The sequence below is a fragment of the Ambystoma mexicanum genome, chromosome 5q, assembly GCF_040938575.1.
Source record: "Ambystoma mexicanum isolate Mex_15411 chromosome 5q, UKY_AmexF1_1, whole genome shotgun sequence".
Classification (NCBI taxonomy): Eukaryota; Metazoa; Chordata; class Amphibia; order Caudata; family Ambystomatidae; genus Ambystoma; species Ambystoma mexicanum.
In genome coordinates this window covers 10,313,856-10,331,606 of record NC_090933.1, presented here as the reverse complement: position 1 = coordinate 10,331,606, position 17,751 = coordinate 10,313,856, and positions in this window count along the sequence as shown.

Below are 17,751 nucleotides of genomic sequence, written 5' to 3'. Positions count from 1 at the left end.
GCAACCAAGTTCAGTCACCGGTCCTGTCACTGGGGCACTAGCTCTTTGGGCAGAGCTAGAATTCACCTCCACTCCATTGAATGTGGTACCCTGCCGCCTCTCCTGGGACCTGGGAATGCACATTTGCTGTTCTAAGTCCTTACACTTTTTAAGGAGTCTGTTGGCTTCATCATGCAAATAATTATTTTCATCACTCATTTTATTAATTGCCTCCTGCATATCGCACATTTGCATTTGGCATTCATTGAACTCTTTATTTCTCTTGTCTCTTTCTTGGATCATTTTAATCATTTCTTGTTCTGCACTCTGGAGATCACCTTCTTTTTCGCAATGTTCTTTTTGTAAAATCTGCATTTCTGAAACAACCTCATCTTTATCCTGCCTAATGTGATCCACTAAGGCTTTTAAGTGTGTCAATTCTTGCTCACTATCTTCAAATTGTTTCTTGCTTTTGGATAACTGAGTATCAAAGTCTCTGCATTTTAATTGCATGTCTTTTTGGCATACATCCAATTCTGCTCTCAACATTTCCTGATTTTTACTTGCCCCATCTAATTCAGTCTTTAACCTGTTAATTAGCTGAGTATCATTCTCTTGCATTCGCAGGGACTTGTTTAAAATAAACCATATTTTGCCGCATAGCCGTATTAAACAGTCTTTCTCTGCACTTTTATCGGCTGCATTCAATAATCTTGTAAGGCAGACCTGAATTATGCTGCCTTCTGCAAAAATATTGTCTAGTTTTTCTTTCTGCACCTCACCCTGAATGCGGTTACTCCATTCTAAGGTACTGTTCGAAGACCAATTCCCATGTGCAAATAACTTTGCCTCTAAATATTGCACTAGATCTGAGAATGTGGTTTCCCTTTGTGACATTCTGAAATTCGTTTTTAGTGGCACACTGCTATTATAAAATGGGTTCCCTTTAATGTGCAAATGGCAGTGTGAGACACGCTTGCCACGCCCAGTAGGTACTCTATGATCACTTTCCCGGCCTGCAACGCACCATAAATATGTAGGGTATTTTGTGGAGATTTGGGGCCTGACGGTATTTTATTACCGCCGAAAAATAACTTAGCAATAATCACTCTTTGTATTCAGATTTGGCCATGTGCAACAATAATACAATGGACATGCATTATTTCAGCACCCAGACCTGCATATTTGGTATACGTGGTTGGTGGTATTTTGGTGAGCATAATTCCCTTGTTTTATTTGTGGCCCCAATGTCCAGAATCCCTTATCTTCGCTTAGATTTTTCGTGTGATCACTAGAGAGACCTCAGACCTGCATTCTAGAGATACCACAATTTCCAGTGATAGTGTTGGTGCGCCACCATGGGCAAACTCACTGACTTATTTACGACAGAGAGCTATATGTGGTAGTCTTGTGGTAATTTCCACTACCTTATATACGGTAGGGAGCTATGTTCAGAGAGTCTCTCTTCCCGTTGGCTCATGTACCTCCAACAAGTTATACTACAGTCACTCACAATTATTCATACTGATTCTGACATACACACATCTGTCTTAAAATGACCATTGCACTGTTTAAAAATCTCCCCACATCATTGGCATTGTAATGGTAAATAGAAAATAAACCACCCGTCTGTTTTCAAATATTTTCTGTATTATAAAAGTTGCATTTAGACATGATCTCATTCTTTACAGCAATAAAATGGAACAATCAAAGCATTTTCAATGACACACTGCAATTATAGTGGCGGAGAACAGAACTTAAATTGCAACATTAGCACTTGATTAAGACACGCACGGGACTTTCATTTTTCTACACTGACTGCATACTTTCGTGCACACACACAGTTCCCCCAGTTAGGTAATTACCTTATCTGTTCAGAGGCTTCTCTCTGTGAATGTGGCTCTCTTGGCTTAATTCCAGCAAAAAGGAACGCTTGCCTTCTCAAGCCGGGGTCATTGCCTGGAATTCTCAGCTTTTTCAGATAGGACTGCCTCTGCCAGTGGAAAGGTAATTCTTTCAGCTTTCCCCAGTCTCGACTGCAGCAGGACACCCCCACAGCCAGGTCTTCTCCCCAGTAGTGCAGAAAGATGTCTCTTCTCTTTTTCCCTGCTACTGCCCACTAAAACTTTCCTCTCAGCCCTCTTTATGACGTGTCCCAATGAAATCCATCATCTCTCATCCTCCTACTCTTCAACAATAGCTTCGCTTATACATTTGCAATTGTTGCAAATCTGACTTCCTCCTTCCTGCCATTACTGTGCACAACAACACGGATAATCAGGCAGAGAAGAGAAGAAAAAAAAATCTGCACACTCATTTAACTGGTTTTCAGAGTATGCCTAATTCTGCAGTAGAGAACACATTTTATTAATGGGTTATATTAAAATAAGGTTTTATTAGTCAGGTTAATGGTTAATAGGTTAGTTGTTAATTTTCAAATGTGTCTCTAGCAATATAGGCATTTCAGGTGAAAAATAGTGTGCATTTTTAAATGAACACGTGTGCTTTTAACTGTAAAAATAGCTTTGCATCTTATATGTTAAAATCGTTTTTGACTGAATAGCCTGTCTTTCCTTGTTAATCTGCTAACCCATATAGCAATGCACCGCACCCTTGTGGTGGTGCTGCAAAAAAAAAAAAAAAATGCTACTTGTGCAGTAGTGCTGTACTCTGTGCTGTAACATGCCAACTATCCTTACAAGTCGCAGGGTTGGCTTGTTCTGTCTCAACCCGTTACAATATAACAGAAAAAAGACAGAACCACGTATTTTGCAAAGTTATTCCTAATGCTATAGTCCCTATAAATGACTAAATGTCCCTAAAAGAGGATCTTACTATCCCTCAGCCACATATTCTGTCCCTAGACAGCATTGTTTGCACACCTATCTAGTGTGAGGGATAGACAAAGAGCTCACCATAACCTATCTCACTACTTTCACTGAACGCTAAAAATAGTGTGCACTATTTGGAAGTCGAAACTTTCCATTTTTATTTTTATCGCTTTCAAGTAGTGTGTCTTATAAATCCCTAGATTGCTCAATTCTGTATGAGCAAAGTTTCTTTTAAAAACAAAAAAATTCACATATTGCATTGATTAGTGTCTAATTTTCTTTGCACTCTGCTAAAAAATGATGCAATTTTGACCAAACTCACTCCTAATGTCGTGTGTCTCGGGGATCAGGTCATCACATCTAAACCTAAATTGTGTCAACCGGGTTCAGCGGATACAGCAACACTTTCCGTGTTCTTCAGGATATATGTTATGACATTAGTGTATCATATTCACTAATCAAGAAAAAAAATTGATTTCTTGTCTTGGTCTCTGTTCTTTGGATTAAGGAGGGCATCTCATGTTCTCTCAGTGGGACATTTTATATTTTCTTCCACGTACCCTAGAAGGGAATACACATAAGGGGGCACCATAAGTGTCTATCTCATACTGTCTTGGGCATATTCAACATGACAGGTAAGTATCCAGTTTAATCCTCACAAGTCTTCATCTGGTGCTTGAAACGTTCTTATCTCTTGCAGCCTCAGCTAATTGTTATCGGGAAAATTGGCCAGATCACCTGTAGGTCAATAGTCCGGATATTAATGACTATTAGGATAGCAATGCTCCATCTGTTTCTACGTTCACCCCATTGTCTATGAAATGGCAGGGCTCTTACCCATTCTTGATTGGAAAAACTGCAGCTCCTTAGTGGGTTGTGTGTCTTCCATCTCTGTGGTCATGTCATTCCGTTTCTTATCGGGGTAGCCTACAGCAGAAAATTACTAAGGCTTGCACCCATATTGTCATCACACAAGTCTACAAATGCTATTCTTAACAGACACACCCATGTTTCTTATCTCATGATTTTCTCACGGGTCTTACAACTATTGGGATAGGGGTCATGTAAATATTCTCCCAGTCCCACTCTGTCATTTTGGCATTTCCTATTGCCTTCTGGGTGTGTGCGCGCACACTTCATTTATCCAGAGAGTTGCTTACCTGTTGCAGCGTTACGGTACTCCGACTCCTCAATCCAAAGCGGTTACAGATACAAACCACCATCTTGGGAGATAGTTCTTTTTATATATATGCTCAGATGATGTTCTTGTTAACGCTGCGTGATCCTCTATTTACTTATAAATGTATGGTTCGTATTGCATAACAAACCTCTCAATGTGCTTATTGTGTCTGTTAAATCCATTCCTGATTAGTGGCAGTATGTTTGGGAAGACGAACCTCTGAACTTGTTTGTTATTACATGCACCATAGCTCTTAGCCCGGCATTCTGGGTCATGTAGTTTCGATATTTCCATAACCCTATTCGTTTGCTTTTGGCGTAATGGTTAAGGGGAAATTGGAGGTTTTAGTGCCCCTCCTAAGTATTTCAGATCTGCCAGAGCCATTAATAACATTGATGACTGATTGAGTATGTTGCAAAAGTAATTTGTATGTTGTAGCGATAAATCTAGACAATACAAAACCCTTGGAAGAATCCAAGCTTTTATCATTCATTCAAGCATGTGATTCTTCCTCCTTTTTGATTATATAGTATGGAGTGTGCTGCCCTTCTCGCATATGCAACTGTTTCAGGGCCATCTAAACTGGTCCTAGTCCTTATGCTGCACGTGAACAAGAGTGCATTATGGGCGTGGTAATCCAATTATGTGCGCCAGCATATTTTGTGCTGGCCGGATTGTGAATCCCTGCCTGCTGTTAGTGGCAGTAGTGTATACTCGTCTCTGTGTCCATTAACAAAAAAACTATTTTATATATATTGCTCTTATGTTTTGTCCAGTATGTTATATCTATTGCCCTCCGTGTGTGGTCACACGATTCTGGGTGATGTCATAATCTCTAAATGTCCAGTCTTTCCGCATATGCAGTCATCCTAGATTTCTCTATCTTCTGCTACAATGGAGCAATTACCTCTTGGCCTTTACATGTAAGTTTCTCTGTACCACTGAGAATGGCTCACATGATGAATATAGTAAGTTGTTGCTATCCTATTATGGTGTATTCTATTTATTAATGATCTACCTCATGTGTCACTGGTAAACAGAAGTGGTTGTTTTGTATATTCTCATGTTCATGCACAAGCAGTAGATGGTGTGCATCCCAACCCAAAGCTAAGGTAAGGTAACCCACTAATGTCATATACAGCCGGGACATAGTGGTTATGGTGTGGTGCCCTTATAGTATCGCGAGAGTTTGCCAACATATTTCCTTGTTGAGGCCTACTTGATGACTTTTTAATCTGTAGATCCATAATTGTTCTCTTCTCAGGAGTAAGGCTCTGATGTTTCCATGTCTCTTTTCTACTAGGGTCCAGCTGATGTCATTTTCTGAATGTGTTTTCTGCATAAAGTGATCAACCAGTGGAGTAGTAATATGTTTGGTCCTAATGTTAGACCTATGCTCACATATTCTGGTTCTTATAGCTCTCGTTGTCATCCCAATGTAAATCTTCTCACACTGGCACCTAATAAGATATGCTACATTAGCTGTGTTACATTTGGTGACCGATCTTTGTTCCCTCAGAGTTCTCCATCCTATATCGATGGTTGTGGTACGTTTGGTGAATGGGCATACTGAGCACCCTCCACAGGGTGTGTGTCCCGTAGCTTTTGGTAAGTCCCACAGTGTATGTTGGTTCTCGCTATCTGTGCTACTTTCTTTGTAAGTATGTACCAGTACATCTCTGATGTTTTTTCTCCTTTTTTATTGCAAAAAGTGGGGGGTCCAGATCGCTATCTCCTACATTAACGATGTGCCAAAGTTTTCTCACTTCTTTTTTTATGTGGTTAACGACCAGTGAGTGGCTAAAAACAGCCGTTATTTGATTCTCTCCCCTTGTCTTTTTCCCTTGTTGTGTCAGGGTTACTTCTCTGGGTATATTTCTCGATTCTTTTCCTTGAATGTTTAATTGTTCTCTCTGGATAGTGTCTTTCTCTCAAATTCTGTGTCAATCTTTCTGCTTGTGAATCATATTCTTGTCGGGTAATACAATGTCTTCTAAAGCAGAGAAATTGTCCAAAAGGTAGGTTCTCCTTGAGTGTTCTTTGGTGGAAACTATTACATTCTAGAAGAGAATTCCTGTCTGTAACCTTTTGGTATACAGTTGTTTCTACCTTTGCACCATTCCTCACAATCTTGAGATCAAGGAAAGTTGCCTCTTTTTTTCTATATTCCAAAGTGAATTTCAAAAAGGGGTTTAGGCCATTTAGCCACTCCATGCAGTCATGTAGGGTGGCCTCATCACCTGCAGAGAACAGTAGAATGTCGTCTATATAGCGACGCCAACTCAAGGTGTTCGCCGAGTAGGCATTGGATTGGTGCAGTATGTACCGTTCTTCAAAATCTGCTACAAATGTTGCACCCATAGCTGTTCCAGATCCCTGTTCATAATACCTATCTTCTACCATGAAATCATTTTTGGTTAATGCTATTTCTGCATAATAAATGGAATAGGCATCTCGACCGGGGGCTGTTTTGCCTGTAGCACTTTCTCAATAACTTTCAAAGTTTCTACTTGTGGCGTCTTCGAATAGAGAGATTCAATGTCCATTGTGACATTATATATATTCTCACTACTGAGAACTATGTTTTCAAGATGTATTAATACTGCTGTGGTATCTTTCGTATATGATCTCATCAACGGTACCTCATTTTTCAGAAAAAAGTCCACAAACTGGGACAAAGGTTCAAGTATTGACCCTATGCCTGAAACGATCGGGCGTCCTAGAGGTGATAAAATACCCTTATGGATTTTCGGTAGTGAGTAAAAGGCAGGGCAGCTCAGATGGTTAGGTCAGAGAAGATCTGCTTCTTTTTGGCTAATGTGTCCTTCTGCTAGGGCTTCTTCTATCACAAGATTAATTAGATTCCTCAATCTTCCCGTGGGATCGCTCCCCAACCTCCTATAGGTGGTTCTGTCATCAACCAAAGTATTTACCATAATGAGGTAGTTGTCTTTATCCATTATTACTGTTGCCTCTCCCTTATCCGCAGATTTTATTACAATGGCATCATTGTTTTGAAGTTCTTTCAGTGCCGCTGATTTCATTTTTCTGAGATTGAAGAAGGGGTTGCAGTTCTCTGCCTCTATCTCGTCGATTTTCTTCAGCATTGCTTTCTCAAAAGTGATAGATTCTGCTGTAATTGACTGTGGTGGCAGATCGAAGGTGGATTTGTTGTGTAGATTTGTGATGTCTTTGTCACCCCTATATGTACTATTGGCAAAATTTCTTTTAGACAGATCTTTCTCATCAGTTGGGTGAGTTCAATTCTAGTCTGGAAGGGGTCATGTTGTGTGGTCGGTACAAAATAAAGTCCTTTTTGTAACACCTTCATGGGCGATGGGTTCAGTGGTGTCTTGGATAAATTTACCACAATGACTGCTCTTTCTGCTCTTCATTCGTATCTTGCTTATTTCTTCCATTCACATGCCTGGGGCGTTTTGCTCGAACCAGCCCCTGCCTCTGTTTCTTGTAATTCTTGGCGATTGTTCTTGCCACCATCCTCTTGGTCTCCCTCATCCTCTGGGTTGTTGAAAACCCTGGATGTTCCCGCACCTGTTCTGTTCTTGATCTTCAAAACAGAGATTTTTTCCGGGCCTGCCAAGGTCTTCATCGGAGCTCCCGCTAGAAAAATTCCAGTTATTCGGTCTTGGTCTATTTTTCTGTTGTTGGAATTGCCATCCTTTTTGTTGGCCATTGTTGGTATTCTGATTGCTGTTTTTCTCTATCTCTTCATATTACTCGTTGGTGGTATAAGGATATTTCTTCTCATGTGAGAACGATGCACTATCTTTTTAAGTTTTATCATTTTTTATTTAGATTAAGGTTACCCTCACCTGGCTCCCACAGAGGCGTCGATCTGGACTGGACTGCTGCGGTCTCCACCAATGTGACGTGTAGGGCCAAGATGACGGACTGGCCCACCTAGCTTCGTTTGCTTGGCCCGTAGGAATATTCTTCTGCAAGTGGAGAAAGGGAATTAACCACCCGTGGAGTTGAGCGTAAATGCCCCCTCCCCGCTGTTCTCCCCACTGATCACCTTGGATGTTCCCTCTTATAATCTCACCTGATGATTTGAAAAGATGAGCTCTCCATCCTGCATTGAGCGCAGGGGCGCGTAGATAACCAGTTGCTTCACTGGCTCGAAGGAATTGGTGAGTTCCAGGACAATATTGATTCCGATATTCCCGGCAAGACGCCGTAAGTATGTAGTTCGTAAGAGTTCAAATGCCTGACTTTCACTCTTGTCCGATTACTTGCAGGTTGCAGCTTGACCCTACCAAAGAGTTCCTCGTGGCAACCGGTAATGTTCTGGTAAGGATTTGTATTATCCAACATAGTTCGATAAAATAATGTCCATATGTAACCTGTTGCTTTCTCCCTTATTCAGGCGCTGAGACAAAGTATGAAGTCTCGGGGGATTATTATGCCTTCGTCGGTAAAATCAGGTAAGTCTTTTGTGGTGAGGAGGGTTCCCCTTGTTAGTCCCTTGTTTCATCTCTCTGTCCTTTTGTTTCCCCTTAGGGGCTGGGGTTTGGCTAGGATGCAGTGGAAGCTGCGCCGACCCGTGAAGAAGAATAGTACCCCCGGTGGTAAAATCAGGTAAGTCTATGGGGGGTATTCCTCTGTGTATTGCCTTGGCTCACCTTGCTGTTCTTGTCTTCTCCTTAGGTGCCGGAGTGAGGCGGTAACATGCAGGAGGAAGCAGTGAAATGTGAAGATGCTGCGAAGGCCGGTGAGTTCAGCGCGGCGCTGCAGCAGGCGAGGCGAAGCACATAAAATAACTTCTTTCTTCCAGCTCGAAGGCACGATGGATCAGGAATTCAGGTAAGGATCAAAGGTATTGCTCTTGTTCTAACCTTTTCTCCTTCTTTCTCCCTTTTTCTAGGAGCTCCAAACTCGAGGCGGGCGTGGCAGATGACTGGATGCTGACTTGCAGGCACGGTGAGCGTTACGCTGCTGGATGCAGAATAACGCGAAGCGTGTGCTGCTCTTCGGGTGTGGTTTAAATAGCCTCCAAAGTAGTCCCAGGTAAGTATTCCTCCCCAGCCCCACCCGAGTAAAAAAATAGTCCTTAGGTAAAATAGTCCCTTCCAAGCCTCGTTTGGCTTGGAGCTCTTGCAGCATGGTCTGCATCAGGTAAGTTTGCAGCATGGTCTGCATCAGGTAAGTTTTAATCTATGAGCCTGGCGCCTATGGCGCCAGGACTGACCCTCCATATGAGCCTGGCGCCATAGGCGCCAGGACTGCACCCAAATAGCCCCTAGCGGGGGTTGTTGGGCTTGCTTGGAGTAACTTGATGCCTGCTTCCGGGGTTGTGGACTTGGTCTGGGTCCCCGGGGGTAGGCATCATGACAGCACTCCCCGCCAAGGCCCCTCCTAAAGTCATTCTTCCCTGTGGTTTCGGTTTGTCTGGGAAATTTCGGTGGAATTTCTTCACCAATCGGGGTGCATGAACATGGTCACTAGGTTCCCATGACCTTTCCTGTGGTCCGTAACCTTTCCAGTCGATTAAATAAAAAAGTTTTGACTTTCTCAGCTTAGAGTCCAGGATGTTCTTAACTTCAAATTCGGGTTCTCCGTCTACAAGGATAGGGTCTGGTGGCTTGGTTAGTTTTGTCCCTGGTTGTACTGGCTTCAAAAGTGACGCATGAAAGACGGGATGAATTCGCATATTAGCAGGTAAATCCAACTTGACAGCCACCAGGTTAATAATGGCCTTAATAGAGTAAGGTCCCAAATATCTGGGGTTAAAGGTCTGTGTTCCCTTTAGAGGTATATGTTTTGTGGCTAACCATACTTGGTCCCGTATTTGGTATTGTGGGGAATCACTTCTATGCCGATCAGCATCTTTCTTGTATTTTTCTTTCGCCTGTTTTAAATGTGTAGTTGCTTCCTTAAAGGCTTGTGTAATCGTAGCGTGCAGATAGTCCACTGCGGGCATTTCTAAGTCTTGGGGTGAGTCAAGGTCTGAGGTTCGAGGATGGTGCCCATATAAGGTATAAAAGGGGCTTTGTCCAGTTCCAGAGTGTAGTGAATTATTGTATGCATATTCGGCGATCCAAAGAATGTCTTTCCAATTACTCTCCGTCTGATGTAACATACAACGCAGGTATTGTTCGAGAGTCTGGTTGGTCCTCTCCGTTTGACCATCAGTCTGGGGATGGTGACTGGTCGATAACCTCACATCGATTTGCGCCAATTGACAGCATTTTTTCCAAAAATGTGAAATGAATTGACTGCCCCGGTCAGAGACCAACACGGACGGAAATCCATGTATGCAAACAATGTTTTGGAGGAATTCTTTGGCCAGGATTGAGGCTGAAGGTAGTCCTTTTAAAGGAATAAAGTGGGCCATCTTAGAAAAAAGATCCACAATAACTAGAATGGCGTTAAACCCATTACAAGGAGGTAGATCGGTAATAAAGTCTAACGATAAGGTGTGCCATGGTGTATGTGGAATGTCTAAAGGTTGTAAGAGTCCAGCTGGTTTTTTCTTTTGACTTTTGTTTTGGGCGCAAATGCCACAAGACATCCCAAATGATTTAATATCCTTTCGCCAGGTGAGCCACCAGAATCGTCTTTTAATTTTAGCTTCAGTTTTTGCAATACCTGGGTGCCCCTCCATTAGGGTATCATGATAGGGGGAAATGACTAGCTCTTGTAGTTCCTTGTGTAGCAGAAATAGCCGCCCTTGGTAATAAGGCAGATCATTGGTGACAGAGTAGTCCGGGCCTTTCTTTACCCAGTCCTGCAGGGCTGTAGGATCAAAGAGTTGCTGGATCTTTACCTGAATGTCCTCTAATTTCTGTAGAGTAGTCATGCCAAAAATCCTTGGTTTGGAAATTATAGATACTGGGTCTGGGTTCACTTCTGCCTCTCCCATCCCTATTCGGGATAAGGCGTCTGCTTTACCATTCTTACAACCTGGTCGATAGGTTATCACGAAATCGAACTCAGCAAAGAACAATGCCCATCGGAGTTGACGTGACCATTGGGCCTTGGCTGTTTTTAAATACTGTAAGTTCTGGTGATCAGTGATCACAGTAATGGTATGCCTGGCACCGAGAAGATAGTGCCGCAAAGCCTTGAAGGCGGATTTAATGGCTAATAACTCCTTGTCGGTAACCGCATAGTTTAACTCGGGTGCCGAGAACTTTCTGGACCAAAATGCTACTGGGTGAAGCTGGCCAGTTTCAGGGTCCTTTTGGGACAGGACAGCTCCCATGGCTAGACTGGATGCATCAGTTTCCACTATGTATGGAAGTTCAGGCGCGGGTGCTTTAACACAGGTGCAGACGTGAATTTCGCTTTCAGCTCTTGGAAGGCATTTTCAGCTTCTTCAGTCCACATAAAGCGTTTATTTTTTCGCAAGAGTGCTGTGATGGGATGTACGACATGTGAAAAATCTGGGATGAATCTGCGGTAGAAATTGGCAAAGCCGAGCATGCTTTGTACTCCTTTAACGGAACTTGGTGATGGCCACTTAAGGATTGCGTCCACCTTTCGTGAGTCCATTCGGACTCCCTTTGGGGTCAGGATAAACCCAAGGAATTCAACTTCTGTGGCATGAAAAACGCATTTTTCTAGTTATGCATATAGTTGGTGCTGGCGCAATTTCTCAAGGACTGCTCGGACGTGCTTCACATGGTCAGATACTGAAGAGGAGTATACTAGAATATCATCGATATAGACAACAACACAAACGTCAATGAGTTCACGAAGGACATCGTTCATGAAGTATTGGAAGGCTGCTGGTGCATTGCACAACCCGAAAGGCATCACCTGGTATTCAAATAACCCATACTTAGTGCGGAAAGCAGTCTTCCATTTGTCGCCCTCTTTTACACGTACCAGATGGTATGCCCCCCGGAGATCTAATTTAGTGTATTTACAAGCGTCCTTCACTTGGTCTAGTAGTTCAGGGATCAGAGGCAACGGGTATCGATTCTTAACAGTTATCTGGTTCAATGCGCGGTAGTCTATGCACGTTCTGAGGTCACCTTCCTTTTTGGGTATGAAGAACAAAGCTGAAGATGCAAGGGACTTGGATGGGCGAATAAAGCCATTGGCAAGGTACTGGTCTGAGTATTGTCGTAGGTGAAGGTTCTCAGGTTCCGTAAGGGCATAGATCCTGCTGCAAGGGGGTTGTGCACCAGGTATGAGATCGATTTGACAATCGTACAATTCTTTTTGGAAGACATCCTGGAATTCTTGGTATTCTGGAGGTAGTTGCATGACTCCTGTGGTTACTGTGGCCAGGCCTGCGTTCTGATTTTTCTTTGGGTAACAGGTTTGTGCACAATCCGGGAAGGTTATTCTCTTCTCTCGCCAATCAATACAAGGATTATGTGTTTCCAACCAAGGTATCCCCAGTATTATTTGGAACTGTGGGGCTTTGATTAGATCAAATACAATAGTCTCTCGATGCCCATCCTGACCCAATAGTCTCATCTCTGCGGTGGAGTGAGTTACAGGCCCAGAGGCAATTTCAGTTCCATCGACTGTGGTGATGACATCTGAGGTGGTTTTTCGGCAGAGAGGTAGATTCATCCTGCAAGCCAAGTCATAGTCCACATAGTTTCCTATAGCCACGATATCAATGTATGCCCTTACTGCGTGCATACGCGATGGCTGCCCTGGATCTACGAGGACCATTGGTATGATGAAATGCGAGGTCTGAGTATCCTTCTTCAAGCTCGGCAAGCAGACCTCTACGCTTGTCGGGCGTGGTCGTTTCCCGAGTCTGACTCCATATGGCTTTTATCAGCAGCTCCTACCATCTTCTTGGGTAGTTTTACAGGGCAATCCCCTAGAAAATGTCCAGAAGTTCCACAATATAGACACAATTGCATTTGCCGTCTCCTTTCTCTTTCCTTCTGGGTCAGGGGTCGTTTAACCCCTCCGATTTGCATGGGTTCTGAAGCATCTGCTCCTTTGGGGTTAGCGTGGGTTTTGACCAACACCCGATTCTCAAACTTGGCTCGATCAGCCTTTCTGTTCTGAAGTCTGTGATCTAACTGGACCACTAAGTCTATATATTCAGCGCAGTCTTGAGTTGGGTTCACGACTTGAGCCAAGACATCCTTGAGTTCTCCTCGAAGCCCTCGATGAAATAACGTGATTCGTTTTCCCTCAGGCCATCCAGTTTCCACTATTAACCTATTAAAGGTCGCGATGTAGGATAGAAGGTCCTGGTTACCCTGTCGTAGGGACAAAAGTTCTTTATCCAGGGCCTGTCCTTGGGAGTGCCGGGCAAATAGTCTTTCTATGCTAGTTTGAAAGCCCTGAAAATCCCGAAGAATTGGGTCATCCTGAGTAACTAGTGGAATTGACCAATCAGCTGCACTGCCGCTGAGATATGACAATACAAAGGCTACCTTGGCTTGATCGTTTGGGACGGCTCAAGGTCTGCATAAAAAGTGCAAGCGGCATTGGTTCATAAACACGGGTACCTTTTGGGCTCTCCGGCAAAGCGTTCGGGTGGGGCTAATGGAATATGTCCTGTTAGGTTTATTTGCACAGGGTTACTCGATAACACAGGAGCTGGATTTCCCCCGGAACCAGGTAGGGGTGCTTGTCCAGCCTGGCTTTGCAATAGTTGCCTAGCAAGATCATCAGTTCGCTCCTTTGACAAAATCAGTTCTCTCCTAAGAACATTGGTTTCTTGATGGGCGGAATGCACTTCAGCCCTCAGTTCCCCTAGTAATTGGGCCAATTGGTCAGTCTCTGAGGTGTCCATAACACCCGGGTGGGAATTTGTGGGTAGGCTTTGCGTTCTGTTACGCTCACCTGGCTCCCACAGAGGCGTCGATCTCGAGGCGGGCGTGGCAGATGACTGGATGCAGACTTGCAGGCACAGTGAGCGTTACGCTGCTGGATGCAGAATAACACGAAGCGTGTGCTGCTCTTCGGTCGTGGTTTAAAGTAGTCCCAGGTAAGTATTCCTCCCCAGCCCCACCCGAGTAAAAAAATAGTCCCTAGGCACAATAGTCCCTTCCAAGCCTCGTTTGGCTTGGAGCTCTTGCAGCATGGTTTGCATCAGGTAAGTTTGCAGCATGGTCTGCATCAGGTAAGTTTTAATCTATGAGTCTGGCGCCTATGGCGCCAGGACTGACACTCCTTATGAGCCTGGCGCCTATGGCGCCAGGACTGCACCCAAATAGCCCCTAGCGGGGGTTGTTGGGCTTGCTATGGGGTAACTTGATGCCTGCTTCCGGGGTTGCTGGACTTGGTCTGGGTTCCCGGGGGTAGGCATCATGACAATTAAATACTTTGAATTCTTTCATAGTTGCATCTAGTGCTTCCATACTTTTTAGATAGTTGCCAACAATGGTTTTTGCTGCGAGGGTGTCTTGTTTTGTTATAATCTCATTCATTATTTTTTTCCGAGACAGCCAGGGCAGTGTTTATTATTAGGATCAACCAATCCCTGGTGCATCTGTTAGCTATGAAGCTCCAGTCTTTCCTAAATTTTATTTGATCGAGGAAAATACGCAGTTCGATTTTGATTATCAAACCATTAGGAGCGATATGTGACCTAAGATACTCAGTCATAATGGTTCCATGGAGCTCTGTTCGGATTCGTTTTTTTGCGTAGGATTTCGAGTTCATACCTTTCGTCACCGTTCATTTCTAGGGCTGTCTGTTGATCTGTTCCCAGTATTTTGTGTTATACATCGGTAGAAACAACAATGAAGAAGTTCTAATTTATGAAAACATTATGTAATAACGAGGTACACCAGAGGTAAGTTGACTTCCTTTATTTGATCAACCTGAGCCCAGCGGACTCCACCTCCATCACTGTCCTCCAACAACAAGTGAGTGTGGAATTCCACACATATACATAGGCTAGAATACAACACTTCTCCCCCCTTACCCAACACACCATACAACCAAACTGAACATATACAAAGGGGAGAAAGGAGGAAAACAGGAAGAACAGGGAGGGAAAGAGGAGGAAGAACAAAGGAAATCCATAATAACATTCAAAGCTCCCGAGGTCTAACTGGAAACCTGGGAGACAGCTAATTCACCACTGACCATACCACAAACTTCTTATATTTGGTGGGAAGTTTCCCCACAGGTTGACTCTTAACACTGGCAGTATTTGGAATAGAGATATCAATGGCAGACATTGCTCCTGCACCCCTTGTTTGCACATCTTCACCACCACCCGTCACGAAACCTCTGACACCTACATCTATGGTTGCAGACCGGTCATCATCACCAACTCCACGAACAGGCACCGGACAAACACCCATGTTGTGTCCACCCTGTTGTGCAGGAACACTCGCTTCACCCGAGCCCAAAACATCAAATTGGACAATCTCATCTGCCGCAGACCCAGGACAATGGCTACCTAGACCACCTCTTTTTGGATCCTTATTTAGCACCACCACTCTCCTCCGACTCCATCTAGTACCATCATCTAGTTTCACATAACCACGACCTGTCTTAACTACAACGCGGGTTGCATAAATTTACTGGCAACCTTCCCTACAAATCTTGGATTCTTGACTACCACACAGTCGCCGACACCCACAGCAAGAGGCTTGGAGCGCTTCAACTGCCCTTGTAAAAAGGTCGCCTGCCTCTGACACACTCGCTTCAACACCTCCTCCATATCAATCTGTGACTGCGAGCCTCCACCCAACGCCGGGACTCTCAATTTTGACCCTGGTTTGCTCCCCCGCATCATCTCAAATGGGGACAACCCCGTGAATGTGGAAGGAGTCAGTATGTAAGCCTTGAGGGCTTCAGACACAACCGCACACCACGGAAGACCCTTAGCCAAAGCCAATTGTATAGCACCCTTCACGAAACGGTTCATCCGTTCCACCAGGCCGTTTGCGTCAGGATTATACAACGCAACTTTATGGTGGCGCATTCCTAAATTCTCTAGAAACCTCTGCATGGAAATGGACACAAACTGTGCCCCATTATCAGTGACCACACCTGCCGGAATACCTTCCCTATCAAACACCATGGACAGAAATTCCACCACCTTCTCCGACATGGCTGAGCACAACGCAGCCACCTCCACCCACCTGGACGTATGATCCACCAATACCACCACATATCTAAGGCCACCTTCTAACCCTTCCATGGGACCCATTATATCGATTGCCACCTTAGACCAAACATTCTTGGGAATTTCGACAGGATAGATGGGTTGGGAGGAAGTGGATTTGCTCTTATCACTAGTGGAACAAGCCGCACAATCCCTGACAACAGCTTCCACATCCTCATCCATTCTGGGCCACCAATACACTTCTCTCAGTCTCCTCTTGGTCATTGATCTCCCTAAGTGCCCCTCATGTGCAAGAGGTACTAACCATCCTTTCAGTGACTACGGCGGAATCAACCTTATACCTCTAGCCACGCCCCAAGGCCCCTCAGACAACTCATGCCACACATGGCCAAAAAGCTTGGACAAAACCTGACTCTGAACTCCACTCCTAAGGGAAGACCTAATGTCTGCCAAAACTGGGTCATGCGCACACTCCTCACTCCACATTTCCTCCCCACATGTGTCCATCATCTACTACTACCTGCATGTCTTCGCAAACCACAAGGACGCGGAAACTACGATAAACAATCAGCGGCGGCATTCCTTTCACCGGGAACATACTCAACCGTGAAGTTATATTCTCCCATGTCCGCCATCCATCTCATTATCCTCGAAGAGGACTGTGACAGTCCTTTGGTAGTTAAAACGTGAACTAAAGGTTTGTGGTCTGTCCGAATGGTGTACTCAACTCCCCACAGAAACATCCTAAAATGTTTCGAGGCCCACACCGCCGCCAACGCCTCCCTCTCAATTACTGCATACATTTGCTCTGCTTCTTTGAGCACCCTAGATGCAAAGGCCACTGGACAAAATACACCGCCATCCTTCTGCTCAAGTACAGCTCCTACCCCGTACTCACTTGCATCAACTGTTAGCACCGTCTTTCTAGAAGGACAGAAGGAACTCAAGGACGGAGCCAATCCCTTTTCAAGCACTCAAACTCCACCTGCCACTCCTCAGACCAATCGAAATGAAAACCCTTCCCGAGCAACACCCTCATAGCAACTGTCATGTCAGCATATGACGATATAAATCGGCTGTAATACTCAGCTAAACCCATAAAGGATCTAAGTTGTTCCTTGTTACTAGGAGACGGAGCTTCACACAGAACCAAATCCTTCCTGGGATGTATGCCACTAGCATCTAATGTATGTCCCAGGTAAGTTACACTGGACACTCCTACCTTGCACTTACTCAGTTTAACTGTTAGACCACTCCTCTCAAGTATCTCCATCACCTTCACAACTCTGCTGTCATGCTCTTGGCGAGTTTCACCCCACACTAGAATATCGTCTTAGAAACATTCCACACCCCGGATCCCAGCAAACAACTTCTGCATCACTCTCTGGAACACCGCTGAGGCGGATGCTAACCTGAATGGCATTCTACAAAAACGAAATGCTCCAAAAGGTGTAACAAAAGAGGTAAGAGGGCGCGACTCACGGTGTAGGTCTATTTGATGATATGCTGATGAGAGGTCAAACGTGGAAAACCACGACGCGCCGCACACTAATGAGAGCATCTCATTGATGTTTGGCAGGGGATGCCTGTCAACCCAGATCTTGGAGTTTAGATCTCTTAGATCAACGCACATTCTTAAGTTGACATCTGCCTTCCATGCCAGAACAACCGGGGCCAACCATTCCGAACACTCTACCTCCTCAATAATGCCTGCCTCAGTGAGCTTCGCA